Source organism: Pleurodeles waltl, chromosome 1_1 (assembly GCF_031143425.1).
Source record: "Pleurodeles waltl isolate 20211129_DDA chromosome 1_1, aPleWal1.hap1.20221129, whole genome shotgun sequence".
Lineage (NCBI taxonomy): Eukaryota > Metazoa > Chordata > Amphibia > Caudata > Salamandridae > Pleurodeles > Pleurodeles waltl.
Window position 1 is genome coordinate 304,404,018 of NC_090436.1, and position 22,958 is coordinate 304,426,975.

General features: G+C 58.9%; 24 non-coding genes and 1 pseudogene across 24 annotated transcripts; all 25 read left to right on the plus strand.

Moving 5' to 3' along the window:
- Positions 1-486: 486 nt before the first annotated feature.
- On the plus strand, positions 487-650 carry LOC138294840 (U1 spliceosomal RNA). Its single transcript, XR_011203498.1, has one exon. It is a non-coding gene; the product is annotated as a U1 spliceosomal RNA (small nuclear RNA).
- Positions 651-1,160: 510 nt separating this feature from the next.
- Positions 1,161-1,324, plus strand: LOC138294851 (U1 spliceosomal RNA). The gene has a single exon (XR_011203499.1). It is a non-coding gene; the product is annotated as a U1 spliceosomal RNA (small nuclear RNA).
- Positions 1,325-2,179: 855 nt separating this feature from the next.
- LOC138291741 (U1 spliceosomal RNA) lies at positions 2,180-2,343 on the plus strand. The gene has a single exon (XR_011202564.1). It is a non-coding gene; the product is annotated as a U1 spliceosomal RNA (small nuclear RNA).
- A 510-nt stretch (positions 2,344-2,853) lies between these two features.
- Positions 2,854-3,017, plus strand: LOC138295268 (U1 spliceosomal RNA). The gene has a single exon (XR_011203559.1). It is a non-coding gene; the product is annotated as a U1 spliceosomal RNA (small nuclear RNA).
- An 855-nt stretch (positions 3,018-3,872) lies between these two features.
- LOC138294862 (U1 spliceosomal RNA) lies at positions 3,873-4,036 on the plus strand. The gene has a single exon (XR_011203500.1). It is a non-coding gene; the product is annotated as a U1 spliceosomal RNA (small nuclear RNA).
- Positions 4,037-4,546: 510 nt separating this feature from the next.
- Positions 4,547-4,710, plus strand: LOC138295273 (U1 spliceosomal RNA). Its single transcript, XR_011203560.1, has one exon. It is a non-coding gene; the product is annotated as a U1 spliceosomal RNA (small nuclear RNA).
- An 847-nt stretch (positions 4,711-5,557) lies between these two features.
- Positions 5,558-5,721, plus strand: LOC138294884 (U1 spliceosomal RNA). The gene has a single exon (XR_011203502.1). It is a non-coding gene; the product is annotated as a U1 spliceosomal RNA (small nuclear RNA).
- An 855-nt stretch (positions 5,722-6,576) lies between these two features.
- On the plus strand, positions 6,577-6,740 carry LOC138294895 (U1 spliceosomal RNA). The gene has a single exon (XR_011203503.1). It is a non-coding gene; the product is annotated as a U1 spliceosomal RNA (small nuclear RNA).
- A 510-nt stretch (positions 6,741-7,250) lies between these two features.
- Positions 7,251-7,414, plus strand: LOC138294906 (U1 spliceosomal RNA). The gene has a single exon (XR_011203504.1). It is a non-coding gene; the product is annotated as a U1 spliceosomal RNA (small nuclear RNA).
- Positions 7,415-8,253: 839 nt separating this feature from the next.
- LOC138295303 (U1 spliceosomal RNA) lies at positions 8,254-8,417 on the plus strand. The gene has a single exon (XR_011203569.1). It is a non-coding gene; the product is annotated as a U1 spliceosomal RNA (small nuclear RNA).
- An 856-nt stretch (positions 8,418-9,273) lies between these two features.
- LOC138294917 (U1 spliceosomal RNA) lies at positions 9,274-9,437 on the plus strand. Its single transcript, XR_011203505.1, has one exon. It is a non-coding gene; the product is annotated as a U1 spliceosomal RNA (small nuclear RNA).
- Positions 9,438-9,947: 510 nt separating this feature from the next.
- Positions 9,948-10,111, plus strand: LOC138294928 (U1 spliceosomal RNA). Its single transcript, XR_011203506.1, has one exon. It is a non-coding gene; the product is annotated as a U1 spliceosomal RNA (small nuclear RNA).
- An 855-nt stretch (positions 10,112-10,966) lies between these two features.
- Positions 10,967-11,130, plus strand: LOC138294939 (U1 spliceosomal RNA). Its single transcript, XR_011203507.1, has one exon. It is a non-coding gene; the product is annotated as a U1 spliceosomal RNA (small nuclear RNA).
- A 510-nt stretch (positions 11,131-11,640) lies between these two features.
- Positions 11,641-11,804, plus strand: LOC138294950 (U1 spliceosomal RNA). Its single transcript, XR_011203508.1, has one exon. It is a non-coding gene; the product is annotated as a U1 spliceosomal RNA (small nuclear RNA).
- An 847-nt stretch (positions 11,805-12,651) lies between these two features.
- On the plus strand, positions 12,652-12,815 carry LOC138294961 (U1 spliceosomal RNA). Its single transcript, XR_011203509.1, has one exon. It is a non-coding gene; the product is annotated as a U1 spliceosomal RNA (small nuclear RNA).
- A 510-nt stretch (positions 12,816-13,325) lies between these two features.
- Positions 13,326-13,489, plus strand: LOC138294972 (U1 spliceosomal RNA). The gene has a single exon (XR_011203510.1). It is a non-coding gene; the product is annotated as a U1 spliceosomal RNA (small nuclear RNA).
- Positions 13,490-14,344: 855 nt separating this feature from the next.
- Positions 14,345-14,508, plus strand: LOC138294983 (U1 spliceosomal RNA). Its single transcript, XR_011203511.1, has one exon. It is a non-coding gene; the product is annotated as a U1 spliceosomal RNA (small nuclear RNA).
- Positions 14,509-15,018: 510 nt separating this feature from the next.
- LOC138295005 (U1 spliceosomal RNA) lies at positions 15,019-15,182 on the plus strand. Its single transcript, XR_011203513.1, has one exon. It is a non-coding gene; the product is annotated as a U1 spliceosomal RNA (small nuclear RNA).
- Positions 15,183-16,029: 847 nt separating this feature from the next.
- LOC138295016 (U1 spliceosomal RNA) lies at positions 16,030-16,193 on the plus strand. Its single transcript, XR_011203514.1, has one exon. It is a non-coding gene; the product is annotated as a U1 spliceosomal RNA (small nuclear RNA).
- Positions 16,194-16,703: 510 nt separating this feature from the next.
- Positions 16,704-16,867, plus strand: LOC138295027 (U1 spliceosomal RNA). Its single transcript, XR_011203515.1, has one exon. It is a non-coding gene; the product is annotated as a U1 spliceosomal RNA (small nuclear RNA).
- An 855-nt stretch (positions 16,868-17,722) lies between these two features.
- LOC138295038 (U1 spliceosomal RNA) lies at positions 17,723-17,886 on the plus strand. The gene has a single exon (XR_011203516.1). It is a non-coding gene; the product is annotated as a U1 spliceosomal RNA (small nuclear RNA).
- A 510-nt stretch (positions 17,887-18,396) lies between these two features.
- On the plus strand, positions 18,397-18,560 carry LOC138295049 (U1 spliceosomal RNA). Its single transcript, XR_011203517.1, has one exon. It is a non-coding gene; the product is annotated as a U1 spliceosomal RNA (small nuclear RNA).
- Positions 18,561-19,070: 510 nt separating this feature from the next.
- Positions 19,071-19,234, plus strand: LOC138295060 (U1 spliceosomal RNA). The gene has a single exon (XR_011203518.1). It is a non-coding gene; the product is annotated as a U1 spliceosomal RNA (small nuclear RNA).
- A 2,325-nt stretch (positions 19,235-21,559) lies between these two features.
- LOC138291962 (U1 spliceosomal RNA) lies at positions 21,560-21,697 on the plus strand (annotated as a pseudogene).
- A 510-nt stretch (positions 21,698-22,207) lies between these two features.
- Positions 22,208-22,371, plus strand: LOC138295071 (U1 spliceosomal RNA). Its single transcript, XR_011203519.1, has one exon. It is a non-coding gene; the product is annotated as a U1 spliceosomal RNA (small nuclear RNA).
- Positions 22,372-22,958: the final 587 nt, after the last annotated feature.

A 22,958-nucleotide genomic window follows, 5' to 3' on the forward strand; every position in this document is an offset into this window, starting at 1 on the left:
GCGTTCGGGAAGGCGTGAGGGGCTCAGGGCGCGAAACACTGCTCCCCGGCAGGCCTTTTCCCTGGCTTTGGCCAACAAAAGCACTGCCTAGCCCTAGAGTAGGGCTTAGTGGCAGTTCTGTAGGCTCAGAAGCCTCCAACTCTGCTTCTGGGCCTTCTTTCCACCTGGCGAGCCCACCTGTCAGCATGCTGTACTCTACCCTTGCCCAAATTCTCAGCAATGGAGAGGATCCTGAAAGCAAGGCCCTGATTGGCTCTGCTGGATGGCGTGGTCATGTAAATTTCACTGGCCGGCCGGCCGAGGCTTCTGGGAAGCAGCTTTGGGTAGGCAACGGCTTTGCCCAAAGGGTCTGCGGGGCCTTGGCTGGTCACTTTGCGCCCCCACGCCCATGCTCTGCCCCGCCTCAGGCCTTGCCTCTGTGGATGCCACCCTCGCTCTGCAGGGAGATGCCAAGCGGGCCCCCCTTGCCCTGTCCCCTTCCAACTCATACTTACCTGGCAGGGGAGACACCATGATCACGAAGGTGGTTCTCCCAGGGTGAGGCTCATCCATTGCACTTCGGATGTGCTGACCCCTGCGATGTCCCCAAATGCGGGATACTCGACTGCATAATTTCTGGTAGTGGGGGACTGCGTTCGCGCTTTCCCCTGATCTCTGGTATCAAGAAAGGCAACAAGAAAAACCACTCTGGAGCACCCTTAGCTGTCTCTCCAGCTTCCTTCTGGGTGCTGCAGTAGGCTGGAAATGGGGCTGGGCAAGGGGAAGAGGCATGCAAATTCAGGAGCCTGGGGAATGCTGGGAAAGGGCCTCAAAAGCTGCTTCTGGGCCTTCGTTCCACCTGGCGAGCCCACCTGTCAGCATGCTGTACTCTACCCTTGCCCAAATTCTCAGCAATGGAGAGGATCCTGAAAGCAAGGCCCTGATTGGCTCTGCTGGATGGCGTGGTCATGTAAATTTCACTGGCCGGCCGGCCGAGGCTTCTGGGAAGCAGCTTTGGGTAGGCAACGGCTTTGCCCAAAGGGTCTGCGGGGCCTTGGCTGGTCACTTTGCGCCCCCACGCCCATGCTCTGCCCCGCCTCAGGCCTTGCCTCTGTGGATGCCACCCTCGCTCTGCAGGGAGATGCCAAGCGGGCCCCCCTTGCCCTGTCCCCTTCCAACTCATACTTACCTGGCAGGGGAGACACCATGATCACGAAGGTGGTTCTCCCAGGGTGAGGCTCATCCATTGCACTTCGGATGTGCTGACCCCTGCGATGTCCCCAAATGCGGGATACTCGACTGCATAATTTCTGGTAGTGGGGGACTGCGTTCGCGCTTTCCCCTGATCTCTGGTATCAAGAAAGGCAACAAGAAAAACCACTCTGGAGCACCCTTAGCTGTCTCTCCAGCTTCCTTCTGGGTGCTGCAGCAGGCTGGAAATGGGGCTGGGCAAGGGGAAGAGGCATGCAAATTCAGGAGCCTGGGGAGTGCTGGGATAGCTGCCGCCTCCCACTCAGGGGACCTATCCAGAGAGAGGAAAGTAGGCCCTGGCTAGGTGACAGGTCTGTCCCTCTCAGCTAAGCCCCTGGGCTTGTGGACCGGCTGTCAGCCTGTAGTCCTCACCCTTGCCTTCTGGGGCCAAGACTATGGCTGAGGCCACCAGGCCTGGGCCCGGCGAGGGCTCTGCCCGGCGAGGGTTCTGCCGCGTTTGGGAGCGTTCGGGAAGGCGTGAGGGGCTCAGGGCGCGAAACACTGCTCCCCGGCAGGCCTTTTCCCTGGCTTTGGCCAACAAAAGCACTGCCTAGCCCTAGAGTAGGGCTTAGTGGCAGTTCTGTAGGCTCAGAAGCCTCCAACTCTGCTTCTGGGCCTTCTTTCCACCTGGCGAGCCCACCTGTCAGCATGCTGTACTCTACCCTTGCCCAAATTCTCAGCAATGGAGAGGATCCTGAAAGCAAGGCCCTGATTGGCTCTGCTGGATGGCGTGGTCATGTAAATTTCACTGGCCGGCCGGCCGAGGCTTCTGGGAAGCAGCTTTGGGTAGGCAACGGCTTTGCCCAAAGGGTCTGCGGGGCCTTGGCTGGTCACTTTGCGCCCCCACGCCCATGCTCTGCCCCGCCTCAGGCCTTGCCTCTGTGGATGCCACCCTCGCTCTGCAGGGAGATGCCAAGCGGGCCCCCCTTGCCCTGTCCCCTTCCAACTCATACTTACCTGGCAGGGGAGACACCATGATCACGAAGGTGGTTCTCACAGGGTGAGGCTCATCCATTGCACTTCGGATGTGCTGACCCCTGCGATGTCCCCAAATGCGGGATACTCGACTGCATAATTTCTGGTAGTGGGGGACTGCGTTCGCGCTTTCCCCTGATCTCTGGTATCAAGAAAGGCAACAAGAAAAACCACTCTGGAGCACCCTTAGCTGTCTCTCCAGCTTCCTTCTGGGTGCTGCAGTAGGCTGGAAATGGGGCTGGGCAAGGGGAAGAGGCATGCAAATTCAGGAGCCTGGGGAATGCTGGGAAAGGGCCTCAAAAGCTGCTTCTGGGCCTTCGTTCCACCTGGCGAGCCCACCTGTCAGCATGCTGTACTCTACCCTTGCCCAAATTCTCAGCAATGGAGAGGATCCTGAAAGCAAGGCCCTGATTGGCTCTGCTGGATGGCGTGGTCATGTAAATTTCACTGGCCGGCCGGCCGAGGCTTCTGGGAAGCAGCTTTGGGTAGGCAACGGCTTTGCCCAAAGGGTCTGCGGGGCCTTGGCTGGTCACTTTGCGCCCCCACGCCCATGCTCTGCCCCGCCTCAGGCCTTGCCTCTGTGGATGCCACCCTCGCTCTGCAGGGAGATGCCAAGCGGGCCCCCCTTGCCCTGTCCCCTTCCAACTCATACTTACCTGGCAGGGGATACACCATGATCACGAAGGTGGTTCTCCCAGGGTGAGGCTCATCCATTGCACTTCGGATGTGCTGACCCCTGCGATGTCCCCAAATGCGGGATACTCGACTGCATAATTTCTGGTAGTGGGGGACTGCGTTCGCGCTTTCCCCTGATCTCTGGTATCAAGAAAGGCAACAAGAAAAACCACTCTGGAGCACCCTTAGCTGTCTCTCCAGCTTCCTTCTGGGTGCTGCAGCAGGCTGGAAATGGGGCTGGGCAAGGGGAAGAGGCATGCAAATTCAGGAGCCTGGGGAGTGCTGGGATAGCTGCCGCCTCCCACTCAGGGGACCTATCCAGAGAGAGGAAAGTAGGCCCTGGCTAGGTGACAGGTCTGTCCCTCTCAGCTAAGCCCCTGGGCTTGTGGACCGGCTGTCAGCCTGTAGTCCTCACCCTTGCCTTCTGGGGCCAAGACTATGGCTGAGGCCACCAGGCCTGGGCCCGGCGAGGGCTCTGCCCGGCGAGGGTTCTGCCGCGTTTGGGAGCGTTCGGGAAGGCGTGAGGGGCTCAGGGCGCGAAACACTGCTCCCCGGCAGGCCTTTTCCCTGGCTTTGGCCAACAAAAGCACTGCCTAGCCCTAGAGTAGGGCTTAGTGGCAGTTCTGTAGGCTCAGAAGCCTCCAACTCTGCTTCTGGGCCTTCTTTCCACCTGGCGAGCCCACCTGTCAGCATGCTGTACTCTACCCTTGCCCAAATTCTCAGCAATGGAGAGGATCCTGAAAGCAAGGCCCTGATTGGCTCTGCTGGATGGCGTGGTCATGTAAATTTCACTGGCCGGCCGGCCGAGGCTTCTGGGAAGCAGCTTTGGGTAGGCAACGGCTTTGCCCAAAGGGTCTGCGGGGCCTTGGCTGGTCACTTTGCGCCCCCACGCCCATGCTCTGCCCCGCCTCAGGCCTTGCCTCTGTGGATGCCACCCTCGCTCTGCAGGGAGATGCCAAGCGGGCCCCCCTTGCCCTGTCCCCTTCCAACTCATACTTACCTGGCAGGGGAGACACCATGATCACGAAGGTGGTTCTCCCAGGGTGAGGCTCATCCATTGCACTTCGGATGTGCTGACCCCTGCGATGTCCCCAAATGCGGGATACTCGACTGCATAATTTCTGGTAGTGGGGGACTGCGTTCGCGCTTTCCCCTGATCTCTGGTATCAAGAAAGGCAACAAGAAAAACCACTCTGGAGCACCCTTAGCTGTCTCTCCAGCTTCCTTCTGGGTGCTGCAGTAGGCTGGAAATGGGGCTGGGCAAGGGGAAGAGGCATGCAAATTCAGGAGCCTGGGGAATGCTGGGAAAGGGCCTCAAAAGCTGCTTCTGGGCCTTCGTTCCACCTGGCGAGCCCACCTGTCAGCATGCTGTACTCTACCCTTGCCCAAATTCTCAGCAATGGAGAGGATCCTGAAAGCAAGGCCCTGATTGGCTCTGCTGGATGGCGTGGTCATGTAAATTTCACTGGCCGGCCGGCCGAGGCTTCTGGGAAGCAGCTTTGGGTAGGCAACGGCTTTGCCCAAAGGGTCTGCGGGGCCTTGGCTGGTCACTTTGCGCCCCCACGCCCATGCTCTGCCCCGCCTCAGGCCTTGCCTCTGTGGATGCCACCCTCGCTCTGCAGGGAGATGCCAAGCGGGCCCCCCTTGCCCTGTCCCCTTCCAACTCATACTTACCTGGCAGGGGAGACACCATGATCACGAAGGTGGTTCTCCCAGGGTGAGGCTCATCCATTGCACTTCGGATGTGCTGACCCCTGCGATGTCCCCAAATGCGGGATACTCGACTGCATAATTGCTGGTAGTGGGGGACTGCGTTCGCGCTTTCCCCTGATCTCTGGTATCAAGAAAGGCAACAAGAAAAACCACTCTGGAGCACCCTTAGCTGTCTCTCCAGCTTCCTTCTGGGTGCTGCAGCAGGCTGGAAATGGGGCTGGGCAAGGGGAAGAGGCATGCAAATTCAGGAGCCTGGGGAGTGCTGGGATAGCTGCCGCCTCCCACTCAGGGGACCTATCCAGAGAGAGGAAAGTAGGCCCTGGCTAGGTGACAGGTCTGTCCCTCTCAGCTAAGCCCCTGGGCTTGTGGACCGGCTGTCAGCCTGTAGTCCTCACCCTTGCCTTCTGGGGCCAAGACTATGGCTGAGGCCACCAGGCCTGGGCCCGGCGAGGGCTCTGCCCGGCGAGGGTTCTGCCGCGTTTGGGAGCGTTCGTGAGGGGCTCAGGGCGCGAAACACTGCTCCCCGGCAGGCCTTTTCCCTGGCTTTGGCCAACAAAAGCACTGCCTAGCCCTAGAGTAGGGCTTAGTGGCAGTTCTGTAGGCTCAGAAGCCTCCAACTCTGCTTCTGGGCCTTCTTTCCACCTGGCGAGCCCACCTGTCAGCATGCTGTACTCTACCCTTGCCCAAATTCTCAGCAATGGAGAGGATCCTGAAAGCAAGGCCCTGATTGGCTCTGCTGGATGGCGTGGTCATGTAAATTTCACTGGCCGGCCGGCCGAGGCTTCTGGGAAGCAGCTTTGGGTAGGCAACGGCTTTGCCCAAAGGGTCTGCGGGGCCTTGGCTGGTCACTTTGCGCCCCCACGCCCATGCTCTGCCCCGCCTCAGGCCTTGCCTCTGTGGATGCCACCCTCGCTCTGCAGGGAGATGCCAAGCGGGCCCCCCTTGCCCTGTCCCCTTCCAACTCATACTTACCTGGCAGGGGAGACACCATGATCACGAAGGTGGTTCTCCCAGGGTGAGGCTCATCCATTGCACTTCGGATGTGCTGACCCCTGCGATGTCCCCAAATGCGGGATACTCGACTGCATAATTTCTGGTAGTGGGGGACTGCGTTCGCGCTTTCCCCTGATCTCTGGTATCAAGAAAGGCAACAAGAAAAACCACTCTGGAGCACCCTTAGCTGTCTCTCCAGCTTCCTTCTGGGTGCTGCAGCAGGCTGGAAATGGGGCTGGGCAAGGGGAAGAGGCATGCAAATTCAGGAGCCTGGGGAGTGCTGGGATAGCTGCCGCCTCCCACTCAGGGGACCTATCCAGAGAGAGGAAAGTAGGCCCTGGCTAGGTGACAGGTCTGTCCCTCTCAGCTAAGCCCCTGGGCTTGTGGACCGGCTGTCAGCCTGTAGTCCTCACCCTTGCCTTCTGGGGCCAAGACTATGGCTGAGGCCACCAGGCCTGGGCCCGGCGAGGGCTCTGCCCGGCGAGGGTTCTGCCGCGTTTGGGAGCGTTCGGGAAGGCGTGAGGGGCTCAGGGCGCGAAACACTGCTCCCCGGCAGGCCTTTTCCCTGGCTTTGGCCAACAAAAGCACTGCCTAGCCCTAGAGTAGGGCTTAGTGGCAGTTCTGTAGGCTCAGAAGCCTCCAACTCTGCTTCTGGGCCTTCTTTCCACCTGGCGAGCCCACCTGTCAGCATGCTGTACTCTACCCTTGCCCAAATTCTCAGCAATGGAGAGGATCCTGAAAGCAAGGCCCTGATTGGCTCTGCTGGATGGCGTGGTCATGTAAATTTCACTGGCCGGCCGGCCGAGGCTTCTGGGAAGCAGCTTTGGGTAGGCAACGGCTTTGCCCAAAGGGTCTGCGGGGCCTTGGCTGGTCACTTTGCGCCCCCACGCCCATGCTCTGCCCCGCCTCAGGCCTTGCCTCTGTGGATGCCACCCTCGCTCTGCAGGGAGATGCCAAGCGGGCCCCCCTTGCCCTGTCCCCTTCCAACTCATACTTACCTGGCAGGGGAGACACCATGATCACGAAGGTGGTTCTCCCAGGGTGAGGCTCATCCATTGCACTTCGGATGTGCTGACCCCTGCGATGTCCCCAAATGCGGGATACTCGACTGCATAATTTCTGGTAGTGGGGGACTGCGTTCGCGCTTTCCCCTGATCTCTGGTATCAAGAAAGGCAACAAGAAAAACCACTCTGGAGCACCCTTAGCTGTCTCTCCAGCTTCCTTCTGGGTGCTGCAGTAGGCTGGAAATGGGGCTGGGCAAGGGGAAGAGGCATGCAAATTCAGGAGCCTGGGGAATGCTGGGAAAGGGCCTCAAAAGCTGCTTCTGGGCCTTCGTTCCACCTGGCGAGCCCACCTGTCAGCATGCTGTACTCTACCCTTGCCCAAATTCTCAGCAATGGAGAGGATCCTGAAAGCAAGGCCCTGATTGGCTCTGCTGGATGGCGTGGTCATGTAAATTTCACTGGCCGGCCGGCCGAGGCTTCTGGGAAGCAGCTTTGGGTAGGCAACGGCTTTGCCCAAAGGGTCTGCGGGGCCTTGGCTGGTCACTTTGCGCCCCCACGCCCATGCTCTGCCCCGCCTCAGGCCTTGCCTCTGTGGATGCCACCCTCGCTCTGCAGGGAGATGCCAAGCGGGCCCCCCTTGCCCTGTCCCCTTCCAACTCATACTTACCTGGCAGGGGAGACACCATGATCACGAAGGTGGTTCTCCCAGGGTGAGGCTCATCCATTGCACTTCGGATGTGCTGACCCCTGCGATGTCCCCAAATGCGGGATACTCGACTGCATAATTTCTGGTAGTGGGGGACTGCGTTCGCGCTTTCCCCTGATCTCTGGTATCAAGAAAGGCAACAAGAAAAACCACTCTGGAGCACCCTTAGCTGTCTCTCCAGCTTCCTTCTGGGTGCTGCAGCAGGCTGGAAATGGGGCTGGGCAAGGGGAAGAGGCATGCAAATTCAGGAGCCTGGGGAGTGCTGGGATAGCTGCCGCCTCCCACTCAGGGGACCTATCCAGAGAGAGGAAAGTAGGCCCTGGCTAGGTGACAGGTCTGTCCCTCTCAGCTAAGCCCCTGGGCTTGTGGACCGGCTGTCAGCCTGTAGTCCTCACCCTTGCCTTCTGGGGCCAAGACTATGGCTGAGGCCACCAGGCCTGGGCCCGGCGAGGGTTCTGCCGCGTTTGGGAGCGTTCGGGAAGGCGTGAGGGGCTCAGGGCGCGAAACACTGCTCCCCGGCAGGCCTTTTCCCTGGCTTTGGCCAACAAAAGCACTGCCTAGCCCTAGAGTAGGGCTTAGTGGCAGTTCTGTAGGCTCAGAAGCCTCCAACTCTGCTTCTGGGCCTTCTTTCCACCTGGCGAGCCCACCTGTCAGCATGCTGTACTCTACCCTTGCCCAAATTCTCAGCAATGGAGAGGATCCTGAAAGCAAGGCCCTGATTGGCTCTGCTGGATGGCGTGGTCATGTAAATTTCACTGGCCGGCCGGCCGAGGCTTCTGGGAAGCAGCTTTGGGTAGGCAACGGCTTTGCCCAAAGGGTCTGCGGGGCCTTGGCTGGTCACTTTGCGCCCCCACGCCCATGCTCTGCCCCGCCTCAGGCCTTGCCTCTGTGGATGCCACCCTCGCTCTGCAGGGAGATGCCAAGCGGGCCCCCCTTGCCCTGTCCCCTTCCAACTCATACTTACCTGGCAGGGGAGACACCATGATCACGAAGGTGGTTCTCCCAGGGTGAGGCTCATCCATTGCACTTCGGATGTGCTGACCCCTGCGATGTCCCCAAATGCGGGATACTCGACTGCATAATTTCTGGTAGTGGGGGACTGCGTTCGCGATTTCCCCTGATCTCTGGTATCAAGAAAGGCAACAAGAAAAACCACTCTGGAGCACCCTTAGCTGTCTCTCCAGCTTCCTTCTGGGTGCTGCAGCAGGCTGGAAATGGGGCTGGGCAAGGGGAAGAGGCATGCAAATTCAGGAGCCTGGGGAGTGCTGGGATAGCTGCCGCCTCCCACTCAGGGGACCTATCCAGAGAGAGGAAAGTAGGCCCTGGCTAGGTGACAGGTCTGTCCCTCTCAGCTAAGCCCCTGGGCTTGTGGACCGGCTGTCAGCCTGTAGTCCTCACCCTTGCCTTCTGGGGCCAAGACTATGGCTGAGGCCACCAGGCCTGGGCCCGGCGAGGGCTCTGCCCGGCGAGGGTTCTGCCGCGTTTGGGAGCGTTCGGGGAAGGCGTGAGGGGCTCAGGGCGCGAAACACTGCTCCCCGGCAGGCCTTTTCCCTGGCTTTGGCCAACAAAAGCACTGCCTAGCCCTAGAGTAGGGCTTAGTGGCAGTTCTGTAGGCTCAGAAGCCTCCAACTCTGCTTCTGGGCCTTCTTTCCACCTGGCGAGCCCACCTGTCAGCATGCTGTACTCTACCCTTGCCCAAATTCTCAGCAATGGAGAGGATCCTGAAAGCAAGGCCCTGATTGGCTCTGCTGGATGGCGTGGTCATGTAAATTTCACTGGCCGGCCGGCCGAGGCTTCTGGGAAGCAGCTTTGGGTAGGCAACGGCTTTGCCCAAAGGGTCTGCGGGGCCTTGGCTGGTCACTTTGCGCCCCCACGCCCATGCTCTGCCCCGCCTCAGGCCTTGCCTCTGTGGATGCCACCCTCGCTCTGCAGGGAGATGCCAAGCGGGCCCCCCTTGCCCTGTCCCCTTCCAACTCATACTTACCTGGCAGGGGAGACACCATGATCACGAAGGTGGTTCTCCCAGGGTGAGGCTCATCCATTGCACTTCGGATGTGCTGACCCCTGCGATGTCCCCAAATGCGGGATACTCGACTGCATAATTTCTGGTAGTGGGGGACTGCGTTCGCGCTTTCCCCTGATCTCTGGTATCAAGAAAGGCAACAAGAAAAACCACTCTGGAGCACCCTTAGCTGTCTCTCCAGCTTCCTTCTGGGTGCTGCAGTAGGCTGGAAATGGGGCTGGGCAAGGGGAAGAGGCATGCAAATTCAGGAGCCTGGGGAATGCTGGGAAAGGGCCTCAAAAGCTGCTTCTGGGCCTTCGTTCCACCTGGCGAGCCCACCTGTCAGCATGCTGTACTCTACCCTTGCCCAAATTCTCAGCAATGGAGAGGATCCTGAAAGCAAGGCCCTGATTGGCTCTGCTGGATGGCGTGGTCATGTAAATTTCACTGGCCGGCCGGCCGAGGCTTCTGGGAAGCAGCTTTGGGTAGGCAACGGCTTTGCCCAAAGGGTCTGCGGGGCCTTGGCTGGTCACTTTGCGCCCCCACGCCCATGCTCTGCCCCGCCTCAGGCCTTGCCTCTGTGGATGCCACCCTCGCTCTGCAGGGAGATGCCAAGCGGGCCCCCCTTGCCCTGTCCCCTTCCAACTCATACTTACCTGGCAGGGGAGACACCATGATCACGAAGGTGGTTCTCCCAGGGTGAGGCTCATCCATTGCACTTCGGATGTGCTGACCCCTGCGATGTCCCCAAATGCGGGATACTCGACTGCATAATTTCTGGTAGTGGGGGACTGCGTTCGCGCTTTCCCCTGATCTCTGGTATCAAGAAAGGCAACAAGAAAAACCACTCTGGAGCACCCTTAGCTGTCTCTCCAGCTTCCTTCTGGGTGCTGCAGCAGGCTGGAAATGGGGCTGGGCAAGGGGAAGAGGCATGCAAATTCAGGAGCCTGGGGAGTGCTGGGATAGCTGCCGCCTCCCACTCAGGGGACCTATCCAGAGAGAGGAAAGTAGGCCCTGGCTAGGTGACAGGTCTGTCCCTCTCAGCTAAGCCCCTGGGCTTGTGGACCGGCTGTCAGCCTGTAGTCCTCACCCTTGCCTTCTGGGGCCAAGACTATGGCTGAGGCCACCAGGCCTGGGCCCGGCGAGGGCTCTGCCCGGCGAGGGTTCTGCCGCGTTTGGGAGCGTTCGGGAAGGCGTGAGGGGCTCAGGGCGCGAAACACTGCTCCCCGGCAGGCCTTTTCCCTGGCTTTGGCCAACAAAAGCACTGCCTAGCCCTAGAGTAGGGCTTAGTGGCAGTTCTGTAGGCTCAGAAGCCTCCAACTCTGCTTCTGGGCCTTCTTTCCACCTGGCGAGCCCACCTGTCAGCATGCTGTACTCTACCCTTGCCCAAATTCTCAGCAATGGAGAGGATCCTGAAAGCAAGGCCCTGATTGGCTCTGCTGGATGGCGTGGTCATGTAAATTTCACTGGCCGGCCGGCCGAGGCTTCTGGGAAGCAGCTTTGGGTAGGCAACGGCTTTGCCCAAAGGGTCTGCGGGGCCTTGGCTGGTCACTTTGCGCCCCCACGCCCATGCTCTGCCCCGCCTCAGGCCTTGCCTCTGTGGATGCCACCCTCGCTCTGCAGGGAGATGCCAAGCGGGCCCCCCTTGCCCTGTCCCCTTCCAACTCATACTTACCTGGCAGGGGAGACACCATGATCACGAAGGTGGTTCTCCCAGGGTGAGGCTCATCCATTGCACTTCGGATGTGCTGACCCCTGCGATGTCCCCAAATGCGGGATACTCGACTGCATAATTTCTGGTAGTGGGGGACTGCGTTCGCGCTTTCCCCTGATCTCTGGTATCAAGAAAGGCAACAAGAAAAACCACTCTGGAGCACCCTTAGCTGTCTCTCCAGCTTCCTTCTGGGTGCTGCAGTAGGCTGGAAATGGGGCTGGGCAAGGGGAAGAGGCATGCAAATTCAGGAGCCTGGGGAATGCTGGGAAAGGGCCTCAAAAGCTGCTTCTGGGCCTTCGTTCCACCTGGCGAGCCCACCTGTCAGCATGCTGTACTCTACCCTTGCCCAAATTCTCAGCAATGGAGAGGATCCTGAAAGCAAGGCCCTGATTGGCTCTGCTGGATGGCGTGGTCATGTAAATTTCACTGGCCGGCCGGCCGAGGCTTCTGGGAAGCAGCTTTGGGTAGGCAACGGCTTTGCCCAAAGGGTCTGCGGGGCCTTGGCTGGTCACTTTGCGCCCCCACGCCCATGCTCTGCCCCGCCTCAGGCCTTGCCTCTGTGGATGCCACCCTCGCTCTGCAGGGAGATGCCAAGCGGGCCCCCCTTGCCCTGTCCCCTTCCAACTCATACTTACCTGGCAGGGGAGACACCATGATCACGAAGGTGGTTCTCCCAGGGTGAGGCTCATCCATTGCACTTCGGATGTGCTGACCCCTGCGATGTCCCCAAATGCGGGATACTCGACTGCATAATTTCTGGTAGTGGGGGACTGCGTTCGCGCTTTCCCCTGATCTCTGGTATCAAGAAAGGCAACAAGAAAAACCACTCTGGAGCACCCTTAGCTGTCTCTCCAGCTTCCTTCTGGGTGCTGCAGCAGGCTGGAAATGGGGCTGGGCAAGGGGAAGAGGCATGCAAATTCAGGAGCCTGGGGAGTGCTGGGATAGCTGCCGCCTCCCACTCAGGGGACCTATCCAGAGAGAGGAAAGTAGGCCCTGGCTAGGTGACAGGTCTGTCCCTCTCAGCTAAGCCCCTGGGCTTGTGGACCGGCTGTCAGCCTGTAGTCCTCACCCTTGCCTTCTGGGGCCAAGACTATGGCTGAGGCCACCAGGCCTGGGCCCGGCGAGGGCTCTGCCCGGCGAGGGTTCTGCCGCGTTTGGGAGCGTTCGTGAGGGGCTCAGGGCGCGAAACACTGCTCCCCGGCAGGCCTTTTCCCTGGCTTTGGCCAACAAAAGCACTGCCTAGCCCTAGAGTAGGGCTTAGTGGCAGTTCTGTAGGCTCAGAAGCCTCCAACTCTGCTTCTGGGCCTTCTTTCCACCTGGCGAGCCCACCTGTCAGCATGCTGTACTCTACCCTTGCCCAAATTCTCAGCAATGGAGAGGATCCTGAAAGCAAGGCCCTGATTGGCTCTGCTGGATGGCGTGGTCATGTAAATTTCACTGGCCGGCCGGCCGAGGCTTCTGGGAAGCAGCTTTGGGTAGGCAACGGCTTTGCCCAAAGGGTCTGCGGGGCCTTGGCTGGTCACTTTGCGCCCCCACGCCCATGCTCTGCCCCGCCTCAGGCCTTGCCTCTGTGGATGCCACCCTCGCTCTGCAGGGAGATGCCAAGCGGGCCCCCCTTGCCCTGTCCCCTTCCAACTCATACTTACCTGGCAGGGGAGACACCATGATCACGAAGGTGGTTCTCCCAGGGTGAGGCTCATCCATTGCACTTCGGATGTGCTGACCCCTGCGATGTCCCCAAATGCGGGATACTCGACTGCATAATTTCTGGTAGTGGGGGACTGCGTTCGCGCTTTCCCCTGATCTCTGGTATCAAGAAAGGCAACAAGAAAAACCACTCTGGAGCACCCTTAGCTGTCTCTCCAGCTTCCTTCTGGGTGCTGCAGTAGGCTGGAAATGGGGCTGGGCAAGGGGAAGAGGCATGCAAATTCAGGAGCCTGGGGAATGCTGGGAAAGGGCCTCAAAAGCTGCTTCTGGGCCTTCGTTCCACCTGGCGAGCCCACCTGTCAGCATGCTGTACTCTACCCTTGCCCAAATTCTCAGCAATGGAGAGGATCCTGAAAGCAAGGCCCTGATTGGCTCTGCTGGATGGCGTGGTCATGTAAATTTCACTGGCCGGCCGGCCGAGGCTTCTGGGAAGCAGCTTTGGGTAGGCAACGGCTTTGCCCAAAGGGTCTGCGGGGCCTTGGCTGGTCACTTTGCGCCCCCACGCCCATGCTCTGCCCCGCCTCAGGCCTTGCCTCTGTGGATGCCACCCTCGCTCTGCAGGGAGATGCCAAGCGGGCCCCCCTTGCCCTGTCCCCTTCCAACTCATACTTACCTGGCAGGGGAGACACCATGATCACGAAGGTGGTTCTCCCAGGGTGAGGCTCATCCATTGCACTTCGGATGTGCTGACCCCTGCGATGTCCCCAAATGCGGGATACTCGACTGCATAATTTCTGGTAGTGGGGGACTGCGTTCGCGCTTTCCCCTGATCTCTGGTATCAAGAAAGGCAACAAGAAAAACCACTCTGGAGCACCCTTAGCTGTCTCTCCAGCTTCCTTCTGGGTGCTGCAGCAGGCTGGAAATGGGGCTGGGCAAGGGGAAGAGGCATGCAAATTCAGGAGCCTGGGGAGTGCTGGGATAGCTGCCGCCTCCCACTCAGGGGACCTATCCAGAGAGAGGAAAGTAGGCCCTGGCTAGGTGACAGGTCTGTCCCTCTCAGCTAAGCCCCTGGGCTTGTGGACCGGCTGTCAGCCTGTAGTCCTCACCCTTGCCTTCTGGGGCCAAGACTATGGCTGAGGCCACCAGGCCTGGGCCCGGCGAGGGCTCTGCCCGGCGAGGGTTCTGCCGCGTTTGGGAGCGTTCGGGAAGGCGTGAGGGGCTCAGGGCGCGAAACACTGCTCCCCGGCAGGCCTTTTCCCTGGCTTTGGCCAACAAAAGCACTGCCTAGCCCTAGAGTAGGGCTTAGTGGCAGTTCTGTAGGCTCAGAAGCCTCCAACTCTGCTTCTGGGCCTTCTTTCCACCTGGCGAGCCCACCTGTCAGCATGCTGTACTCTACCCTTGCCCAAATTCTCAGCAATGGAGAGGATCCTGAAAGCAAGGCCCTGATTGGCTCTGCTGGATGGCGTGGTCATGTAAATTTCACTGGCCGGCCGGCCGAGGCTTCTGGGAAGCAGCTTTGGGTAGGCAACGGCTTTGCCCAAAGGGTCTGCGGGGCCTTGGCTGGTCACTTTGCGCCCCCACGCCCATGCTCTGCCCCGCCACAGGCCTTGCCTCTGTGGATGCCACCCTCGCTCTGCAGGGAGATGCCAAGCGGGCCCCCCTTGCCCTGTCCCCTTCCAACTCATACTTACCTGGCAGGGGAGACACCATGATCACGAAGGTGGTTCTCCCAGGGTGAGGCTCATCCATTGCACTTCGGATGTGCTGACCCCTGCGATGTCCCCAAATGCGGGATACTCGACTGCATAATTTCTGGTAGTGGGGGACTGCGTTCGCGCTTTCCCCTGATCTCTGGTATCAAGAAAGGCAACAAGAAAAACCACTCTGGAGCACCCTTAGCTGTCTCTCCAGCTTCCTTCTGGGTGCTGCAGTAGGCTGGAAATGGGGCTGGGCAAGGGGAAGAGGCATGCAAATTCAGGAGCCTGGGGAATGCTGGGAAAGGGCCTCAAAAGCTGCTTCTGGGCCTTCGTTCCACCTGGCGAGCCCACCTGTCAGCATGCTGTACTCTACCCTTGCCCAAATTCTCAGCAATGGAGAGGATCCTGAAAGCAAGGCCCTGATTGGCTCTGCTGGATGGCGTGGTCATGTAAATTTCACTGGCCGGCCGGCCGAGGCTTCTGGGAAGCAGCTTTGGGTAGGCAACGGCTTTGCCCAAAGGGTCTGCGGGGCCTTGGCTGGTCACTTTGCGCCCCCACGCCCATGCTCTGCCCCGCCTCAGGCCTTGCCTCTGTGGATGCCACCCTCGCTCTGCAGGGAGATGCCAAGCGGGCCCCCCTTGCCCTGTCCCCTTCCAACTCATACTTACCTGGCAGGGGAGACACCATGATCACGAAGGTGGTTCTCCCAGGGTGAGGCTCATCCATTGCACTTCGGATGTGCTGACCCCTGCGATGTCCCCAAATGCGGGATACTCGACTGCATAATTTCTGGTAGTGGGGGACTGCGTTCGCGCTTTCCCCTGATCTCTGGTATCAAGAAAGGCAACAAGAAAAACCACTCTGGAGCACCCTTAGCTGTCTCTCCAGCTTCCTTCTGGGTGCTGCAGCAGGCTGGAAATGGGGCTGGGCAAGGGGAAGAGGCATGCAAATTCAGGAGCCTGGGGAGTGCTGGGATAGCTGCCGCCTCCCACTCAGGGGACCTATCCAGAGAGAGGAAAGTAGGCCCTGGCTAGGTGACAGGTCTGTCCCTCTCAGCTAAGCCCCTGGGCTTGTGGACCGGCTGTCAGCCTGTAGTCCTCACCCTTGCCTTCTGGGGCCAAGACTATGGCTGAGGCCACCAGGCCTGGGCCCGGCGAGGGCTCTGCCCGGCGAGGGTTCTGCCGCGTTTGGGAGCGTTCGTGAGGGGCTCAGGGCGCGAAACACTGCTCCCCGGCAGGCCTTTTCCCTGGCTTTGGCCAACAAAAGCACTGCCTAGCCCTAGAGTAGGGCTTAGTGGCAGTTCTGTAGGCTCAGAAGCCTCCAACTCTGCTTCTGGGCCTTCTTTCCACCTGGCGAGCCCACCTGTCAGCATGCTGTACTCTACCCTTGCCCAAATTCTCAGCAATGGAGAGGATCCTGAAAGCAAGGCCCTGATTGGCTCTGCTGGATGGCGTGGTCATGTAAATTTCACTGGCCGGCCGGCCGAGGCTTCTGGGAAGCAGCTTTGGGTAGGCAACGGCTTTGCCCAAAGGGTCTGCGGGGCCTTGGCTGGTCACTTTGCGCCCCCACGCCCATGCTCTGCCCCGCCTCAGGCCTTGCCTCTGTGGATGCCACCCTCGCTCTGCAGGGAGATGCCAAGCGGGCCCCCCTTGCCCTGTCCCCTTCCAACTCATACTTACCTGGCAGGGGAGACACCATGATCACGAAGGTGGTTCTCCCAGGGTGAGGCTCATCCATTGCACTTCGGATGTGCTGACCCCTGCGATGTCCCCAAATGCGGGATACTCGACTGCATAATTTCTGGTAGTGGGGGACTGCGTTCGCGCTTTCCCCTGATCTCTGGTATCAAGAAAGGCAACAAGAAAAACCACTCTGGAGCACCCTTAGCTGTCTCTCCAGCTTCCTTCTGGGTGCTGCAGTAGGCTGGAAATGGGGCTGGGCAAGGGGAAGAGGCATGCAAATTCAGGAGCCTGGGGAATGCTGGGAAAGGGCCTCAAAAGCTGCTTCTGGGCCTTCGTTCCACCTGGCGAGCCCACCTGTCAGCATGCTGTACTCTACCCTTGCCCAAATTCTCAGCAATGGAGAGGATCCTGAAAGCAAGGCCCTGATTGGCTCTGCTGGATGGCGTGGTCATGTAAATTTCACTGGCCGGCCGGCCGAGGCTTCTGGGAAGCAGCTTTGGGTAGGCAACGGCTTTGCCCAAAGGGTCTGCGGGGCCTTGGCTGGTCACTTTGCGCCCCCACGCCCATGCTCTGCCCCGCCTCAGGCCTTGCCTCTGTGGATGCCACCCTCGCTCTGCAGGGAGATGCCAAGCGGGCCCCCCTTGCCCTGTCCCCTTCCAACTCATACTTACCTGGCAGGGGAGACACCATGATCACGAAGGTGGTTCTCCCAGGGTGAGGCTCATCCATTGCACTTCGGATGTGCTGACCCCTGCGATGTCCCCAAATGCGGGATACTCGACTGCATAATTTCTGGTAGTGGGGGACTGCGTTCGCGCTTTCCCCTGATCTCTGGTATCAAGAAAGGCAACAAGAAAAACCACTCTGGAGCACCCTTAGCTGTCTCTCCAGCTTCCTTCTGGGTGCTGCAGCAGGCTGGAAATGGGGCTGGGCAAGGGGAAGAGGCATGCAAATTCAGGAGCCTGGGGAGTGCTGGGATAGCTGCCGCCTCCCACTCAGGGGACCTATCCAGAGAGAGGAAAGTAGGCCCTGGCTAGGTGACAGGTCTGTCCCTCTCAGCTAAGCCCCTGGGCTTGTGGACCGGCTGTCAGCCTGTAGTCCTCACCCTTGCCTTCTGGGGCCAAGACTATGGCTGAGGCCACCAGGCCTGGGCCCGGCGAGGGCTCTGCCCGGCGAGGGTTCTGCCGCGTTTGGGAGCGTTCGGGAAGGCGTGAGGGGCTCAGGGCGCGAAACACTGCTCCCCGGCAGGCCTTTTCCCTGGCTTTGGCCAACAAAAGCACTGCCTAGCCCTAGAGTAGGGCTTAGTGGCAGTTCTGTAGGCTCAGAAGCCTCCAACTCTGCTTCTGGGCCTTCTTTCCACCTGGCGAGCCCACCTGTCAGCATGCTGTACTCTACCCTTGCCCAAATTCTCAGCAATGGAGAGGATCCTGAAAGCAAGGCCCTGATTGGCTCTGCTGGATGGCGTGGTCATGTAAATTTCACTGGCCGGCCGGCCGAGGCTTCTGGGAAGCAGCTTTGGGTAGGCAACGGCTTTGCCCAAAGGGTCTGCGGGGCCTTGGCTGGTCACTTTGCGCCCCCACGCCCATGCTCTGCCCCGCCTCAGGCCTTGCCTCTGTGGATGCCACCCTCGCTCTGCAGGGAGATGCCAAGCGGGCCCCCCTTGCCCTGTCCCCTTCCAACTCATACTTACCTGGCAGGGGAGACACCATGATCACGAAGGTGGTTCTCCCAGGGTGAGGCTCATCCATTGCACTTCGGATGTGCTGACCCCTGCGATGTCCCCAAATGCGGGATACTCGACTGCATAATTTCTGGTAGTGGGGGACTGCGTTCGCGCTTTCCCCTGATCTCTGGTATCAAGAAAGGCAACAAGAAAAACCACTCTGGAGCACCCTTAGCTGTCTCTCCAGCTTCCTTCTGGGTGCTGCAGTAGGCTGGAAATGGGGCTGGGCAAGGGGAAGAGGCATGCAAATTCAGGAGCCTGGGGAATGCTGGGAAAGGGCCTCAAAAGCTGCTTCTGGGCCTTCGTTCCACCTGGCGAGCCCACCTGTCAGCATGCTGTACTCTACCCTTGCCCAAATTCTCAGCAATGGAGAGGATCCTGAAAGCAAGGCCCTGATTGGCTCTGCTGGATGGCGTGGTCATGTAAATTTCACTGGCCGGCCGGCCGAGGCTTCTGGGAAGCAGCTTTGGGTAGGCAACGGCTTTGCCCAAAGGGTCTGCGGGGCCTTGGCTGGTCACTTTGCGCCCCCACGCCCATGCTCTGCCCCGCCTCAGGCCTTGCCTCTGTGGATGCCACCCTCGCTCTGCAGGGAGATGCCAAGCGGGCCCCCCTTGCCCTGTCCCCTTCCAACTCATACTTACCTGGCAGGGGAGACACCATGATCACGAAGGTGGTTCTCCCAGGGTGAGGCTCATCCATTGCACTTCGGATGTGCTGACCCCTGCGATGTCCCCAAATGCGGGATACTCGACTGCATAATTTCTGGTAGTGGGGGACTGCGTTCGCGCTTTCCCCTGATCTCTGGTATCAAGAAAGGCAACAAGAAAAACCACTCTGGAGCACCCTTAGCTGTCTCTCCAGCTTCCTTCTGGGTGCTGCAGTAGGCTGGAAATGGGGCTGGGCAAGGGGAAGAGGCATGCAAATTCAGGAGCCTGGGGAATGCTGGGAAAGGGCCTCAAAAGCTGCTTCTGGGCCTTCGTTCCACCTGGCGAGCCCACCTGTCAGCATGCTGTACTCTACCCTTGCCCAAATTCTCAGCAATGGAGAGGATCCTGAAAGCAAGGCCCTGATTGGCTCTGCTGGATGGCGTGGTCATGTAAATTTCACTGGCCGGCCGGCCGAGGCTTCTGGGAAGCAGCTTTGGGTAGGCAACGGCTTTGCCCAAAGGGTCTGCGGGGCCTTGGCTGGTCACTTTGCGCCCCCACGCCCATGCTCTGCCCCGCCTCAGGCCTTGCCTCTGTGGATGCCACCCTCGCTCTGCAGGGAGATGCCAAGCGGGCCCCCCTTGCCCTGTCCCCTTCCAACTCATACTTACCTGGCAGGGGAGACACCATGATCACGAAGGTGGTTCTCCCAGGGTGAGGCTCATCCATTGCACTTCGGATGTGCTGACCCCTGCGATGTCCCCAAATGCGGGATACTCGACTGCATAATTTCTGGTAGTGGGGGACTGCGTTCGCGCTTTCCCCTGATCTCTGGTATCAAGAAAGGCAACAAGAAAAACCACTCTGGAGCACCCTTAGCTGTCTCTCCAGCTTCCTTCTGGGTGCTGCAGTAGGCTGGAAATGGGGCTGGGCAAGGGGAAGAGGCATGCAAATTCAGGAGCCTGGGGAATGCTGGGAAAGGGCCTCAAAAGCTGCTTCTGGGCCTTCGTTCCACCTGGCGAGCCCACCTGTCAGCATGCTGTACTCTACCCTTGCCCAAATTCTCAGCAATGGAGAGGATCCTGAAAGCAAGGCCCTGATTGGCTCTGCTGGATGGCGTGGTCATGTAAATTTCACTGGCCGGCCGGCCGAGGCTTCTGGGAAGCAGCTTTGGGTAGGCAACGGCTTTGCCCAAAGGGTCTGCGGGGCCTTGGCTGGTCACTTTGCGCCCCCACGCCCATGCTCTGCCCCGCCTCAGGCCTTGCCTCTGTGGATGCCACCCTCGCTCTGCAGGGAGATGCCAAGCGGGCCCCCCTTGCCCTGTCCCCTTCCAACTCATACTTACCTGGCAGGGGAGACACCATGATCACGAAGGTGGTGAGCGCTTCTGCAATTATGTTAGAATAATGTATACAGACATTTTCAGTTCAGTCATGGTAAATGGTTGGAAAACAGACCCCTTTCCTATCAGGTCTGGGGTAAGACAAGGCTGCCCGCTCTCGCCCTCTTTGTTTGTTTTGGTTATAGAGCTACTCGCGGAGTACATCAGGAAGAACCCGAACATCAGAGGGATCCCGACACCAGGAGACGCAAAGAAAGAAGTCAAGTGTTCGCTGTACATGGACGACGTCACCCTCTTCTGCACAGATGGGAAATCGGTCCAGTCCCTGCTGGAGGCATGCAAGGACTTTGGCAAAGCATCAGGAGCAAAGATCAACGTGGACAAATCACAGGCAAAGCTTTTTGGCCGCTGGGACCTATGTAACGAGCCTCTCCCTTTCCCCGTTGAGGCAGGACTGGTAAAGATCCTCGGTATCTGGTTTGGGGGCCCAGGAGCGGCGGCGAAAAGCTGGAACGAACGCCTGGCCAAAGTCAAGCAGAAACTGGGCTTTTGGAGCTTGAGACACCTGAGCATTGAAGGAAAGGCTCTGGTGCTCAGGAACGACGCACTGCCCGTGCTGCAGTATGTGACACAGGCCTGGCCACTCCTGGCCAACGTAGCACGGGCTGTGAACAGCATGGTTTTCCACTTTGTTTGGCACTCAAAGATGGACAGGGTGAAAAGGACAGTCATGCACAAGGAGCATCGCAAGGGAGGGAAGGCAGTCCCTGACATCCCGACAATCCTCAGAGCCTTCTTTGTGTGTGGCTGCGTCCGAATAACCCTGACGAACGAGAACAAGGATCACTCAGCTTACAGGGTCTTCCGCTTCTTCCTGCTCCCAGTATGGAGAAGACTGGGATGGGATAAGTGGGAGAATGCAACAATGTTCAACTGGGACCTCCCCTGGTACTACAAGGAGATTGAGAAGTTTGTGGTGGAATTTGGGCTGAACTGTGTCACACCAAGCCTATGGAAGCCCAGGACAATCCACAGACTAATCAGGTCCAGGGACACCACAGAACCAGTGAGCGACCTGCCACCTGCTACAGCAACAAGGGTGTGGGAAAATGTATCCTCCCCATCCCTAACCAACAGGCACAAAGACATTGCATGGATGGCCGTGAAAGGGGGACTGCCAGTCCGGTCATTCATGCACAGCAGGGGCCTGTGCCCACACAGAGAATGCCCAAGGGGTTGCCCTGCAGAGGAAACTACATACCATCTGTTCTGGGCCTGCCCTTTTGCCCAGAGACTGCGGGGAGCCTTAAAACAAGAAATGGAAGACCACATCCCATACCCAAACATCACTCACCACTCTGTGCTGTATGGGCTGTTTCCAAAGACACAATCAGTGGAGGCTATCCAAGGATGCTGGAGAATCCTCTGCTGCATAAAGGACATCCTCTTGTATGCCAGGACCCGACTGGTGACCAACGGGGAGGTGGTGAGCAGGGAAGCGTGCCACCGAATGGTACTCAACCTGCTGAGAGACTACACAGACAAGGACAACAAGGAGGGTGAGAAGGAGGAAGAACTGTAAACCCTAACCCCTCCTTCCCACTGAACTCCCCACACTGCCCCAAGAAACCAAACCCCCCTTTACTACTTATTTCATATGTAAACTGACTGTGTTGTTAAAATGTGATTTGAAACAAAGTTGAACTGGACTGCCCTTCCTAAGGGAAGAGGTACCACTCTTTAAAAACCTATGTATCGCCTACTTAAAGCACTTAATAAAGGTTTTTGAAACTTTAAAAAAAAAAAAAAAAAAAAAAAAAGGTGGTTCTCCCAGGGTGAGGCTCATCCATTGCACTTCGGATGTGCTGACCCCTGCGATGTCCCCAAATGCGGGATACTCGACTGCATAATTTCTGGTAGTGGGGGACTGCGTTCGCGCTTTCCCCTGATCTCTGGTATCAAGAAAGGCAACAAGAAAAACCACTCTGGAGCACCCTTAGCTGTCTCTCCAGCTTCCTTCTGGGTGCTGCAGTAGGCTGGAAATGGGGCTGGGCAAGGGGAAGAGGCATGCAAATTCAGGAGCCTGGGGAATGCTGGGAAAGGGCCTCAAAAGCTGCTTCTGGGCCTTCGTTCCACCTGGCGAGCCCACCTGTCAGCATGCTGTACTCTACCCTTGCCCAAATTCTCAGCAATGGAGAGGATCCTGAAAGCAAGGCCCTGATTGGCTCTGCTGGATGGCGTGGTCATGTAAATTTCACTGGCCGGCCGGCCGAGGCTTCTGGGAAGCAGCTTTGGGTAGGCAACGGCTTTGCCCAAAGGGTCTGCGGGGCCTTGGCTGGTCACTTTGCGCCCCCACGCCCATGCTCTGCCCCGCCTCAGGCCTTGCCTCTGTGGATGCCACCCTCGCTCTGCAGGGAGATGCCAAGCGGGCCCCCCTTGCCCTGTCCCCTTCCAACTCATACTTACCTGGCAGGGGAGACACCATGATCACGAAGGTGGTTCTCCCAGGGTGAGGCTCATCCATTGCACTTCGGATGTGCTGACCCCTGCGATGTCCCCAAATGCGGGATACTCGACTGCATAATTTCTGGTAGTGGGGGACTGCGTTCGCGCTTTCCCCTGATCTCTGGTATCAAGAAAGGCAACAAGAAAAACCACTCTGGAGCACCCTTAGCTGTCTCTCCAGCTTCCTTCTGGGTGCTGCAGCAGGCTGGAAATGGGGCTGGGCAAGGGGAAGAGGCATGCAAATTCAGGAGCCTGGGGAGTGCTGGGATAGCTGCCGCCTCCCACTCAGGGGACCTATCCAGAGAGAGGAAAGTAGGCCCTGGCTAGGTGACAGGTCTGTCCCTCTCAGCTAAGCCCCTGGGCTTGTGGACCGGCTGTCAGCCTGTAGTCCTCACCCTTGCCTTCTGGGGCCAAGACTATGGCTGAGGCCACCAGGCCTGGGCCCGGCGAGGGCTCTGCCCGGCGAGGGTTCTGCCGCGTTTGGGAGCGTTCGGGAAGGCGTGAGGGGCTCAGGGCGCGAAACACTGCTCCCCGGCAGGCCTTTTCCCTGGCTTTGGCCAACAAAAGCACTGCCTAGCCCTAGAGTAGGGCTTAGTGGCAGTTCTGTAGGCTCAGAAGCCTCCAACTCTGCTTCTGGGCCTTCTTTCCACCTGGCGAGCCCACCTGTCAGCATGCTGTACTCTACCCTTGCCCAAATTCTCAGC